We start from the raw sequence: 12,529 nt of genomic DNA on the forward strand, positions 1-12,529 counted from the left end.
AGTTTGTATGTTTTGACAGCTTTCAAATTATGTTACTCTCTAATCCGTCATCCGTTAGGTTTATGCTGCGGTTCAAGAAACACAGTTTTGAATTTTTTTTCTGTCTCTTGTGGCCCAGGTGGGATATATATATATATATATATATATATATATATATATATATATATATATATATATATATATATATATATATATATATATATATATATGAAGGTGGTTTAAGCATTCATTAATGCTTGGAATCCTCACATCTTAATTTGGCCATTAATATTTGATCAAAATCATGCATGAATGAGATATCAGCCAGTGAGCCTGCAGAATAAGCTGACGGCTCGGATATATCTTGTATTGACGGAATTTTCCAGTTTTTAAAGTAAACACAATGCAGTAAATCAAAAGTCAGTACAAACCAAACTGATGGTTTCCGCCTTTGTTCACAGTCACGTGTGTTATGGGGGCACGCATGTTGTTTCAGGTCTTCCGTGACATCAACCTCAGGCGTATCATACGTCACTTGAAAAGTAGACTGTCCGAAAATTGGATAAAGCGAATTAATCGAGACTGGGAATGAACCCAAAAAGACTGCCATACACCGAGCGAAAAAAACAAAGAAACAAAAGCCGAACGAGTCTTTCCTGCTAACTAAGTAACTGGACACCGTACATTTACCGAGGCGCTGCAATGGAAAAACTGCAACTCTCTATCGGGGTTCAAAGCTCCACCGACAATATATTCTATAATTACTATACATTGTATATCCATCCATTCATTTTCCGAACCGCTTGATCCTCACTTGGGTCGCGGGGGGTGCTGGAGCCTATCCCAGCTGTCTTCGGGCAGTAGGCGGGGGACACCCTGAATCGGTTGCCAGCCAATCGCAGGGCACACAAAGACAAACAAGCATCCACACTCACATTCACACCTAGGGACAATTTTAGAGAGTTCAATCAGCCTGCCTATATTGTATATATTTTTTTTTAATTGAACCACAATTGAACCGTTGACTGACTGCACCTTTGTATTTTGGTGACAGACACTCTCTGCGCTTTGCTTTCTTGTCAGAGGTTCATATAAAAATTAGACCTATACATATTTAGAGTCAGACAGTCAATTCGGATTGTTGCTTGGCATGGTACCGGCTGTGTTGCCAACATATTGGGTGCTGGCAAGACATGTTGGATTTTCACTTAACTTGCACTTATAGCAGCAGAGTAAACCACATAGTGCTGTTGGCACAAAGTACTTAATTGTTGTTGGGTTGTTGTCTTTTTTATTTCATACCAACATAATTCGTTTGAGTCTGACAGCTGAATGGCTGTGTTGATGTGCCGAGAGATGCACCATCTGTATGTTTGCCTCGTTCTCTGCAGCTATTTCAGTGCTGCCTTGTTTCCATACCGATGCCATCTGAGTCCAATGATTTGTTGCCACAACTCTTGCGCGAGATTGCAGAATGCCTTCAAGCAAAGACAAAATACTACTGCTACTACGACTGGCACCAATAATAACAATAATAATAATAATAATAACAATGAAGAACAATTTAACACAATCGCTCATTTAATTCGCAATCACTGCACCCCCCTGTGTGGAAATGAATTTCCATTTTTATGTTGTTTCTCAATCTTTCTTCCAGTCAGAGATGTGCTTTTGGGCCACAGATCAGGGCTCATATGTACAAGGTGGTCTCTCGAGAAGCAACGTACTTATGGAAAAACACTATTAAATGACACTGTTCTCATTATGTTGTGCACAAAGACTATTTGGACAGACAGAAGTGGGTTGGACTAAATAGGAAGATGGGTCATGTTTATTGGTCATGCACAAGATTTGGTTCTGTTGTGTGGCAGCTCGAGATATTGTTAGTGTTTTAACCATTCTTGGTCGTCAATATTGAACTCTCACTTTCTCATGAAGGCGAAGATGTTTATGTCATGATGTTAAAGTTCAATACATGTCCCCTTTTCAGCTGTCCACAGTTGCAATTTCCAATGTTTCTTTCTAGGATTACCGTATTTTCCACACTTTAAGGCGCACCTAAAAGCCTTCAATTTTCTCAAAAGCCGACAGTGCGCCTTGTATATGGGTCAATATTCTGATTTCTTGGACGTAGTATTTTAAAAGTTCTGTCAAGCGCTTTATTACAGCTGCAGCGGTTTTGAAAGCGTGATATAAATAAAAATGGATTGCATGGTATTGTATTCCCTTTAGCGTAGCTCCATCTAGTGGATACGTAATGCAACCTCAGCCAATATTGTAATTTCTATTCTATACACCTTATAATGTGGTGTGCCCTCGATATGAAAACAGTTTTAAAAAAGGCTATTCATTGAAAGTGCGCCTTATACTCCAAAACCCCTTAAAGTGCGGAAAATACTGTACTCTTTAACTTACAAATACTTGAAATAAAAAATGCTCTGCATATTTAATAAAAAGCCACCAGAGATTTGCAACAGCTGAATAAATGCATTAAATCAGATTCTCGGGTATATGCCCTACTGCAGTGTTCATTTATTTTCATGAGGTGTATTAATCCTTTTCAAAGCAAGAGCCTTAAAAATGTTTATTTGCCAATTGACATAAAATGTTGATTTGGCTTTTGATTCAGAGATTGCTTGGAGTGTTCATCCCTCCTGGTCGTTCTCGGACAATTTAATAACATTTTATTTAAAAATAGAAAAATATAATTGATTTGGTTTTTTAAAAAAAATTTTTTACCCTCCGCCCCCTAAAAAAGAGGGTGTTTTGTACTTAACAACTCAGATTGTTTATAGGTTATTCATTTCACAAATAACCCCCAAAATTGGGTTCATCTTTTTTTGGTGTATATTCCTAGGTAAATACTTGCTTTTAGCAATATGATGGCTGGAAATTCCCTTCTAATGTAGCATGAAGTCAATTTTTTTTTAAACAGTCTGAATATATTTGTGGGAGCTAAGGTGAGAGCTTGGTCAGTTGTAATTTTAAGTTCATCTTTTTAAGATAAGATAAGATATCCTTTATTTGTCCCGAAATGGGGAAATTACAATCAGAATTCAGAAAGGCTTTAGTGCTTTTCTTTTATGTCAATAACTAAAAATAAGGTCAAAGTTCACATTTTTACATTCAGTGAATATCGTCTCCCAATGCTTTGCTCCTTGAATGCTTTAGAAATATTGGGGTCAAAAACAAGAACGCTCTGGATTGAAAAGGCTAATCCAACTGGGATTTTGAATAGAAGAGGTAAAGGGTTCATAGTTCGTGCTGGAAGTCTGCCAGGTGGATATTTTAAACAAACATTGACGAATGATTTACATCAATAATAAAAAAAACATTTGGTGTTAAAAGCGATTTGAGCAAAGGTATTTTCAGATCGTTTCCTACAACAGCATGTCCCAGGAAGATAATTGGTGTCATATAAAAGATTGACAGCTATGGTTTCTCATCTAATTGCTTCCTTCTATTTGCCTTCCCTTGCAGTCCGACTGACAACTTACATGGGTCAGCGAGGAGAAAGAATGGTGCTTCACTGGAGTCGACAAGTTGCCACGCGCCCTCGTGACGCCCTGAAATATGGCCGCCGGGCGTAGGGGAATTAGCGGCATCACGAGAGGCCGCTTTGAAAGCTTCAAACTTACTGTGAGATGGTCGCATTCGAGCGCTTTGATCAGCCTCCGCTCTCGGACATGGCTGCGGGGAGTCTGGACCCTCGACTCCATTCCACCTGACTGCTGCTGGATGAGCCCACTTCCTGGAAATAAGCTCCGCCGCAAATGAGTCTCACTCACACATGCTTCACTGCACTGCTCTGCCTCCTCGCACGCTTCATCCTGCGATGAATATCAGGTAGTACACATCACACAATCACTGTAGTTAGTGCAGCTTGATTTCATTGGACTTATCCCAATGTCGAGTACAGTGGTTCCTTGAGATTCATGTGACCCAACGATATATAAATATGTTTGTCAGTTTTACTTATTATTATTATTGTTTTTTTTGCTATGACTTGCAAGTGTATACTTAACCCTTTCGGGGACAGCGGCTACTACAGTGTGGACAGCTTATCATGTTATCAGGTTAGAATGTGCATGAAAGGGTTCAGGTACGAGATCTGTATGATGGCAGGGAACTCAACTCACTTTACAACGAGCAGCAGTTTGGCACATAGTGAGTAGTTCTTCTTTAAAAAAAAAAGCTCCTAGTTGTTTAATGCCTCTCCCAGTTAACTATGAAACTAAACATAAAACAAATCAAATTACATGTTGTGTATGAAAACAATGGAACAATTTAGCCTGAAGATGTCCTGCTAGCTTAAGGCAAACACATCATGGAAAACACAATTGTTAACAGGCTAACAGGGCATGTTTGGAAATTCACTCTGACATGACTCTGAAATTGTGTGTGTGTTCCGAGAGACAAGAGTGCGCTCCCCTCTCATTAATTTATGCACACGGCCCATGTTCTAAACCAATCAGTGGCTCGTGCTTCAACTGTTCCCATCTGTACTGCCTGACACACTGGCGCTCCGTGTCTCCAGTTGGAGTGCCTATAGCGTCGGAATAACCAAACGGCACATTTGAATTTCTGAATGGTCGGAGTGAGCTAGTTCGCTCCCGCTAGACATAACAATAAACAGCAAATCATGCACTATCAGTGTCGAGTATATAACGATGACTTTCCTCTCCAATGTCCACAATACAACGACTGATTCGTAAAAACAAGTCATGCCCAACCGATGTCTATTGGTAATGCAGTGTTGTTGTCTAATAGCTTCTTGTTGTCTACTTCTTTGTCAAACCTTGAGGGGAGCATGCTGATAGTATTAGTCCAGTCCGGTTCTTTTAGCTGTAGATGTGCTAGAATAACATTCACTTCTAACCGCATTATGAGAAATGTAATTTGGTTTCGGTCGGACTAACACGTTTACATGTTCTGTACCTTAGAAGCCCAGACACACATACCCAGTGATTTGATTTTCTCCGTCCTGTAAGTGCACTAAATGTTAACCCTTCTCCCTGTGAGTGCAAAGGGTGTCTTGCTTCACTTCAGTCCAGCAAATGTAAACAAAAATTCAAAGTGGATAAGACTGCATTGACTTTTCAGTTCTGCGCGAAACAAACGCCAGACTGGTCTGATGAGATGTCAAAAATATGGATTCGTGCTTGTACTGCAATGACACTTCATAACAATACTTGCATGTTTTACTACTTCAGATCTTCACTTCATTGACTCTTTAGTCTCTCAGCAAGTAGTCTGAGTCAGTGCATGGATATCTATCTTATCCCCTAATAGCTGACCTAGCTCAGTATGTTGCCTCAACCCACAGCTCTTTCATTTCTCTCTGCATAAAGCGAAGACAACTCGCTTTAAAACATTCTGTGTGGCCCATCCCTTCAATGGGAATCGAGTTATGTTTCCATCAAGCAAACCCGTGTCTTGTACCGAACCCGGCGATTTACAAAGTCACTATTTGATTACTGTCCTGCGCTGACGGAGATCCATTGGACGGTGCAGCGTGGCGGAATTCCAATATGGACGCCCTCCAGCTATCGACCCTGTCTTTGTAAGTGGTCGCCATGCTTTTAGTACGTGCTCGTCCGTTGTTGTTGACCGTCTTCTGCCTCCCGGCAGCTGGGCAATACTTGTGCTGGTGCCCCGCATCGGATTCTTCTCCTGGCTCATCCATTATTGACCAGTCAGAGAATGTGAATAGCCAACTTTTTGAGTCAAGATAACGGATAAGACATTTTACAATGCCCTTGCCTCACAATGATGGACAGTTGAATGAAATTATGTTGACCTGATTGAGTGATACCTGCCAAACACACAAATAATAATAATAATTTGGAAATATTCAGACTGCGGTAAAAGGTTGTTCATTTTGGAAGTCGAGCAATTATTTTTGTTTTCGAAAATAAATGCTTCTAAAGTGGCACTATACGTTAGCATTACACCATGCAGGGCTTCAATTGAGTGGGCTTCAGAGTTTTGTTTTTTGCGCAGCTTTTTCTGACTTTTTTTGCGACACTTCAATAAAAAAAAAAAAAAAAAACTAAATAACATACTAATAAGAAAAGACTAAATAAGGAAAATATACACAGGAAATGATATGATATGAAGTAAGACGACTTACATTGGATGCAGTAAAGCAGCGTCCTCACTGACCTATTTTTAATATCGTAACTGAAGTCACCACTGTATTTATAGAGCACTTCAAAATAACCACCGCTGAATACAAAGTTCTGTACATGGAGCAAAAATAATAAAACAATAAATGAATAACAACGATTAATAAATGACTTTTAAATTTGTGAGAGACCGCCAACGATGACCCTCCCCTCTACCCCCGCCCCTCGGTTTTGAATTGATCACATTTCCCATGTTGTCACTAAGCGTTTACGTGCCCGACCGTAAGTCAGCATGCCACCTTACACCAAGCACGGAAGTGCTGCGTGGATAGCTAAGCGTGTTCAGTGACCCGCTTAAGACACCAGCATCACCATACTTGTCAGCGTTCTGTTCAGTTTTGCATCTTGTCTGCTTCCATAATAATAGGAATCTTTTATCTTCTCGTTTTAATCATTTTACTGCAAGAAAAGCGTGTGAGTGGGATCAAGATGGCTGCCGTTGAGGATGATCCACGTTGACCTTTGTCGTCAGTGAAGCGGCTTTAATAGTTTCAGTACTGACCCAAATTTCTCTACACTGTCGTTAATCCATTCAGGGACAGCGGTTACTCCAGTGTACAACTTGTTATCAGGTGACAGGTTATCATTATTGGTGCATGAAAGGGTTAATATGCAACTCTCCAAACATTACCGGTATTTTTGTTTTATGAAAATTTAATTGAAGATTTCCTTCAGTTGGTCTTCTGTATTCTCCCCGCAACATAACCTCCATACCTCTGACACTTGACAAACAACTTTCAGTATTTCCATCATAGCTTTTTTTTGATGTGTTGCCCTCATGTCCGTGTTTCCTTTTTCTTGCTCCTGTTGCCTCTTCGTAGTTATGCACGTTGCAGGCTTAGCCCTTTGGTATTCATCACATTCCTACAAATGATTTTTTATTTTTGCCTCCGAATTTTGACGAAAGCCTTTGCCTCGTTTCATTTTGATATGATTGAAATATTTAGACGATTTTTTTAGGGGGGTTTCTAGGGGGGAAGAGGAGTGAGAATCTTGCCAACCTTTTTTTTTCTTCATTGGCCCTAATCCTCTTTCGTAAATATCTGTTCGTTAAATGATTCTTCTTTGTACCTGCACATTTTCTAAACATGTTGTGTTTTCTGTTGCTAAACCTGTTCCGCGGTCGATAATGATTTGATGACTGTGACAGTTTGCCAGATCATTTATACTGTCATATCTTATGCAACTGAAAAATTGCTGGATAGGTCTTGTGGCCAATAGCATTTCAATAATATATGCATTGTTCTGTTGGGGTATTATTTATAGGTAAAATCAAATGTAATTGCTTGAAATAGAGCAAACGAAAGGTGCCAAGAAAGACGACTGGACACAGTTGTGTTGAATGCAGATGTTGTTCACATCTGTACCTATAGATGGCAGTGTTCCTACAGAAACTGGGCAGCAGTGGAGCATGTCACTCATTTGCTCCCAATGTGTGGAATGGTGAGTGTCTCTGATACTACACATGCTCCCCAAGGGTGCTTGAAATTCCTGAAATGGCTGGAATATTCCTGTTTCTGCTTGAATTCTAATAGGCGCTTGAATTTATCCTTTAATAATAAAGAGTATTCTGACTAAATGGTTAGTTTAAAGGATGGGAAAATAAAATGTATTGGCATTGTATTGTAGCCTACTGTATTTTACTAGTATTATAAGATTGTCTTTGATGATTGCTTGGTACCACGTCTAACACATCCTCGAGTGTCTCTTCATCAATCTGTCATGAACAAATATTTGTGAGGACCATGAGTAGCTTTGAGCAGGGGTTGAAAAAAAACCCTCTCCATTTACTGTGCATGTAAATCTGATACAAAACTTATAAGATAACTGTGTTTGGACCATGTTTCCGCTGCATACACCACATACGCACATCTACACTGTGTAATTTGACTGACGATGAAATGCTGCCTCCTTGAGTTAAAATCTTTATGGGGCTCAAAGACAAGTCGGTCTGCCAATGTAGTACAACCAGAAAGAGGTGGGGTGAGCATGAGAAGAACCGTAAAGTAAAATGTGCTGGAGATCTTCGCTAATTTGACAAAAGCACGTCACAGATATGTTATAAAGAAACTCGGTAACTGTCCTTTCAAGTCTTTTACTTATTCAAATACTCTTGCAACGAGCGAGATTGATGCTTCTTCACATATAAGGCTATCCTATAAGTTGTGTAGCAGCTCCAGCTGTCAGAATTAAATGCTGAACTATCAATCTCTTCGATTTTTTTTTTCAACCTTGAATGTGTTCAGTCTACATCAAAATTAAAAGAGTTGGCCTCCCTGTTCATATTAATTAATGGACAATTTAGGAATCTTTGATCAAACTAACATGCATGCTGTTTGGAATGTGGACTGAAGACGGACCTGGACAACCCCCCACACCCCTCACCCCCACCCTCCTTTCAATTGGATAGTGATGGACATTTCACGTATTATCTGTACATACATGTATGTGTGTGTGTTTACTTTCTATCGGATGGTGCCGGGTGGTACGTGTGTGAAGGGCTGAGAGGGGTGTAAAGAAGGGGTGGTGGAATGGTTGTGTGCACGCCGCCAGTGAGTGAGTGTGCGCGCGCACCATCTCACGGTGATGATCATGGTGACGACGACGACGATGATGATGATGATGATGATGGTGATGGAGCCGCGCGTCCGATTCAGTCGGGCTCAGTGTGGCGCGCCGCTGCTCCGACGATGCCCGCACACCACCCGTGTCTCACAGCCCCACGTCACGCCACGTTACTTCCGAGGACTTTTGCCACCGCGCACTACTGAAGGAATTCGCTCGTTCCTGTTCGCGCGACCTTGTCAATGATCTTAAGTTCGCGCATTTTGTGCGTGCGTGTGGTGGCGACCGTACCGGCTGTGCTTTGAATGACGGTTAAAACAGGTGGGCGTCAAGCAGCGCACAGGAGGAAGAGGAGGCGAGCATCGGACAAGGCGACACTTTGCTCGCGGTTGGGAGACGCTTTAAATTTAACCGGTGGATGCGAGTCCTTCCGCCGGCATCTGCTCCCACGTCCTGGGCTGGAGGGGCAGCAGGACGAGGCGTATTGGGGACGCAGAGGGAATATCGGAACACACGGGATGAGGAGGTGAGCTTTCCGCTCCATGTGCTGTTAAAAATAAAACAGATGGGAAACAAATGCGCTCTCTTCCCGCCTGCCGTGCACCGTGCGCGGCCACTAGCTTGTCGGGGCTTTCGTTGCAGCTCCCATTTTACATGAGCGACATCCACGTGCACTTCCACTTTTGCTGTGCGCGCTTCACGTTGTATTTTCCCTCCAATCAACCAAATGTCTGTCGCAGCTTTGAATCTATTTCTCAAATAGTGTTAAAGTTGGCTGCAGCCCGCATGCACGCTGCACAGTGTCGATGCTTGCGATTAGGTTGGTGCTCTCCAAGCTACAACTACAAGATGACTTAAGTCTTTCATTTGAAGGGGGCACTTTTTTTTACATGGACCTTAACCTTAAATTCTGTTGACACGCTTCTTTCCAAAATTGATACCCTAATAAATTGTTTCCAAATGGGCTGTAGCTGACATTCATTTTTTTCGCACCTTACATCAATTGTAGCCTTGTAACGTGTTTATAAAGTGGTTATTACCTAGCTTGTTTAACAGATACAATAAACTAAGAAAATAAGACTTACCATCTTGCTCACCAAACAGCACTGACACACAAATTGGTCGTTATATGATGGTCGGTCGGAGCTCATATTGACTTGAGAAAATGCATTCATCAGTGTTGATTACAAAAAGTGTGATGTGCTTAAACTTCGCCAATTGATAAGCCTGCACGTGTTGAAAACGGCTTTAAGTTCTCATTCAAATATTGTATTAGACTTTATTTAATACTGTACAGTGAAAACTTTTTTTTTGATGCACTTGTCAATGGAGGAAAAAATTGGGGGGTGGGTTGTTATAAAATGCTTTGATACTTTTTATGATGCGCACAAAGCAACAATGATAAAGCTAAGTTGCGTTTGCATCATTTTCCTCAGCAGCTGACTTTTGACCAGATCATTCCACATTGACCTCAAGCCTCATCTGTCCTATTCAGTGGATTTTTCTACAAATCTTCCCACTGCAACGCCTCCAAAGAAAATAAACTTTGTCTCCGCTTGAAAATGGCATTTCATTTGCATGAAAATAATGTACATCTGCTTGGGCGGATGGTGAGCATATTAATCTTTCTGCCCTTGCAATCAAACCTTAGTCTGTCTTTGAGAACGCACTCTCTTTTTTTTAACGCTCTCTTATAAAGCCGGCACATCGTCATCATCATTTTAACACCGCCTCACAGTGCAGTGGCTAGTGTGTGTGTGTGTGCGTGTGCGTGTGCGTGCGTGCGTGCGCGCGCGCGTGTGTGTGTGTGTTGGACACAACAGCCGTCAGGGTGCAAATTGCTGCGTTTAAGAGAACAAACCAGCTCGCAGCATCGGACTGATTATCACAAGCTCATTTGGGTCAAGCTAATTATCATCACTCTTATTCGGAAAATCACACATAGACGCAACCTGTTATTGTGTTCGGCAGCTCTGCTGGCAATGCTGAAGGTGATTTTTCAGGAAGTGTCACTATTTAATGTTCAAGCTCCATTGCGTTGTCACGGAATCAATTTTTTAGTGATGAATGCAGTTTGTTTTAGAATACCACATTACCTTTCCTTTTTCAAGACAAGCTGTACAAGGGCAACGTAGCGGAGAGTTCGTTTGTGGTTGGATGCTTTTCCTTATTTTTCTCGACGAATTCCCGTGCTGTTTTACAGTGAGGCAATTTTTCTTTTTTGAAAGGTACTTTCTAAACTCGCCGTGGTTATGAGCTCGATTAATGGGAAGTCATTGTTGACTTTTTGAGGATTTACTTGAATCTGTGTTGACTCACAACCGAGACGTTTTGGATCTGAATCTTGACTCATTTTTCATATTCTTCCCGCGTTGGCCATTGGCCATAACTGTGATTTCGAGTGTGTATGATCATCTATCTACTTGTCTGCCCCTGCGTTTTTGCTGGCAACAAGGTCCAGGATGGATCCATTCAGAGATTCCAGTCAGTCATGTCGAATTCGATCGAGAAAGTTTTCCTATCAGGGAGGTTATGCAGTCTCCTTTGTTTCGATGCAGTTTCGACGCGAGAGCTTTTACTATTTGGCAGCAACCAGCAGAGGGCGAAACTAAGTCGGGGCCAAGGTGTGAGCTGCCTAAATGTAGGACACACAAAGTAAACAGGAAGTTTACTGTAAATTTCCCCATTGTGGGACAAATAAAGGATATCTTAATCTTAAGAGACTTACATTTGATGCTTTGTGGGGTGAAAAAAAGCTCAGTTTGTTTCAAATGTTGCTGTCCTGTACGTCGTACCAACTGTGGTGCTGTGATTTGTTTTCATACGCTGGCCTGAATATTAATGGACTGATTTTCCATGTTGCTGTTGACATTTTATGCCCCACAAAGATTTGACTTCAATTTATGTTGCGACAATATGTATGCATTTAATTGTGACATATCTCAGCTTCAATGGGTCATTTTCGGTGTTTCTCTGAATGGTATTTCTTTCCATTTAGAAAGTGATGGTGAAAAAATGAAGTTGTCGTGATCCCTGGTAAGGACAATTTGTTTGCATGGCCATCAGGAGTCCGAATTCTGTCGTGGTGGCTGGAGAGTGACCGCTCTTAAAGGGCAACCGATGAGCTCCGCACACCAAGTTCATTATCGTGAGTTCATTATGATCATAAAGCATATCACTTCGCTGCCGAGTGAGCCATCGTTGCTCTTCTGGGTGCCGTGTCAACCCCCAGAAGAAGCTCACCCCCTACCCCTCACTATACTCTGAACCCCCACCCCCTCCTGAGACTCCCCCGCACGCTCCAGGCAGCCAGACTCACTGCTGTGTAGCTTGAGAGATTTTGACAAGTGGCTGCGCATGGAGGCAGAATCCTTGACCTATATCTTAATGAATGAATACTGCAAACGCATGTGTGGCTATGTATTTTGACCCCCCCCCCCCCCCTCCTTCCATCCTATTGCAACCCCACTCTACCCCAACTGTCTTTTCCAACACACGCACATGTAAGATAATGGCGCTTTTGTACTGCCACTGACTGACTCACTCGGCCCCTCAGATTTAGTTTCTATCTTTACTTTCTGCTTCAGCCAGTGAACAAATAGTCTAGGGGCTTTATTTTCAAGCAACTGCATCCACCCTCCCTCACTTTGTGGATTTCACCCCGATCCAATGTCCAGCTGTCACAATGGAATGCTCCTATCCCGCTCTCCCGCGCAGTCTCGCCATGTGCTCGTTTGTCCGAAATCCTCGCCTTGTTAGGCCAGAGTGCGGCGTAAAATGTGAGGTCTGCATTGTTT

General features: G+C 41.8%; 2 protein-coding genes across 3 annotated transcripts in view; one reads left to right on the forward strand and one right to left on the reverse strand.

The window, feature by feature from the left end:
• The window catches only part of pofut1 (protein O-fucosyltransferase 1), a 404,965-nt gene that overhangs the window by 184,608 nt on the left and 207,828 nt on the right, over positions 1–12,529 (reverse strand). The window lies entirely within an intron of this gene.
• The window catches only part of plxna2 (plexin A2), a 195,841-nt gene continuing 186,761 nt past the window's right edge, over positions 3,450–12,529 (forward strand). The window contains exon 1 of one of the 2 annotated variants that reach the window (XM_052059388.1): positions 3,450–3,825. The gene's annotated coding sequence lies outside the window, so the exon portion shown is untranslated. Of the gene's footprint in view, positions 3,826–8,747; positions 9,259–12,529 lie in introns of those variants that run through there. The other variant, XM_052059387.1, reaches the window with a different exon arrangement.

Source organism: Hippocampus zosterae, chromosome 2 (assembly GCF_025434085.1).
Source record: "Hippocampus zosterae strain Florida chromosome 2, ASM2543408v3, whole genome shotgun sequence".
Taxonomy (NCBI): Eukaryota; Metazoa; Chordata; class Actinopteri; order Syngnathiformes; family Syngnathidae; genus Hippocampus; species Hippocampus zosterae.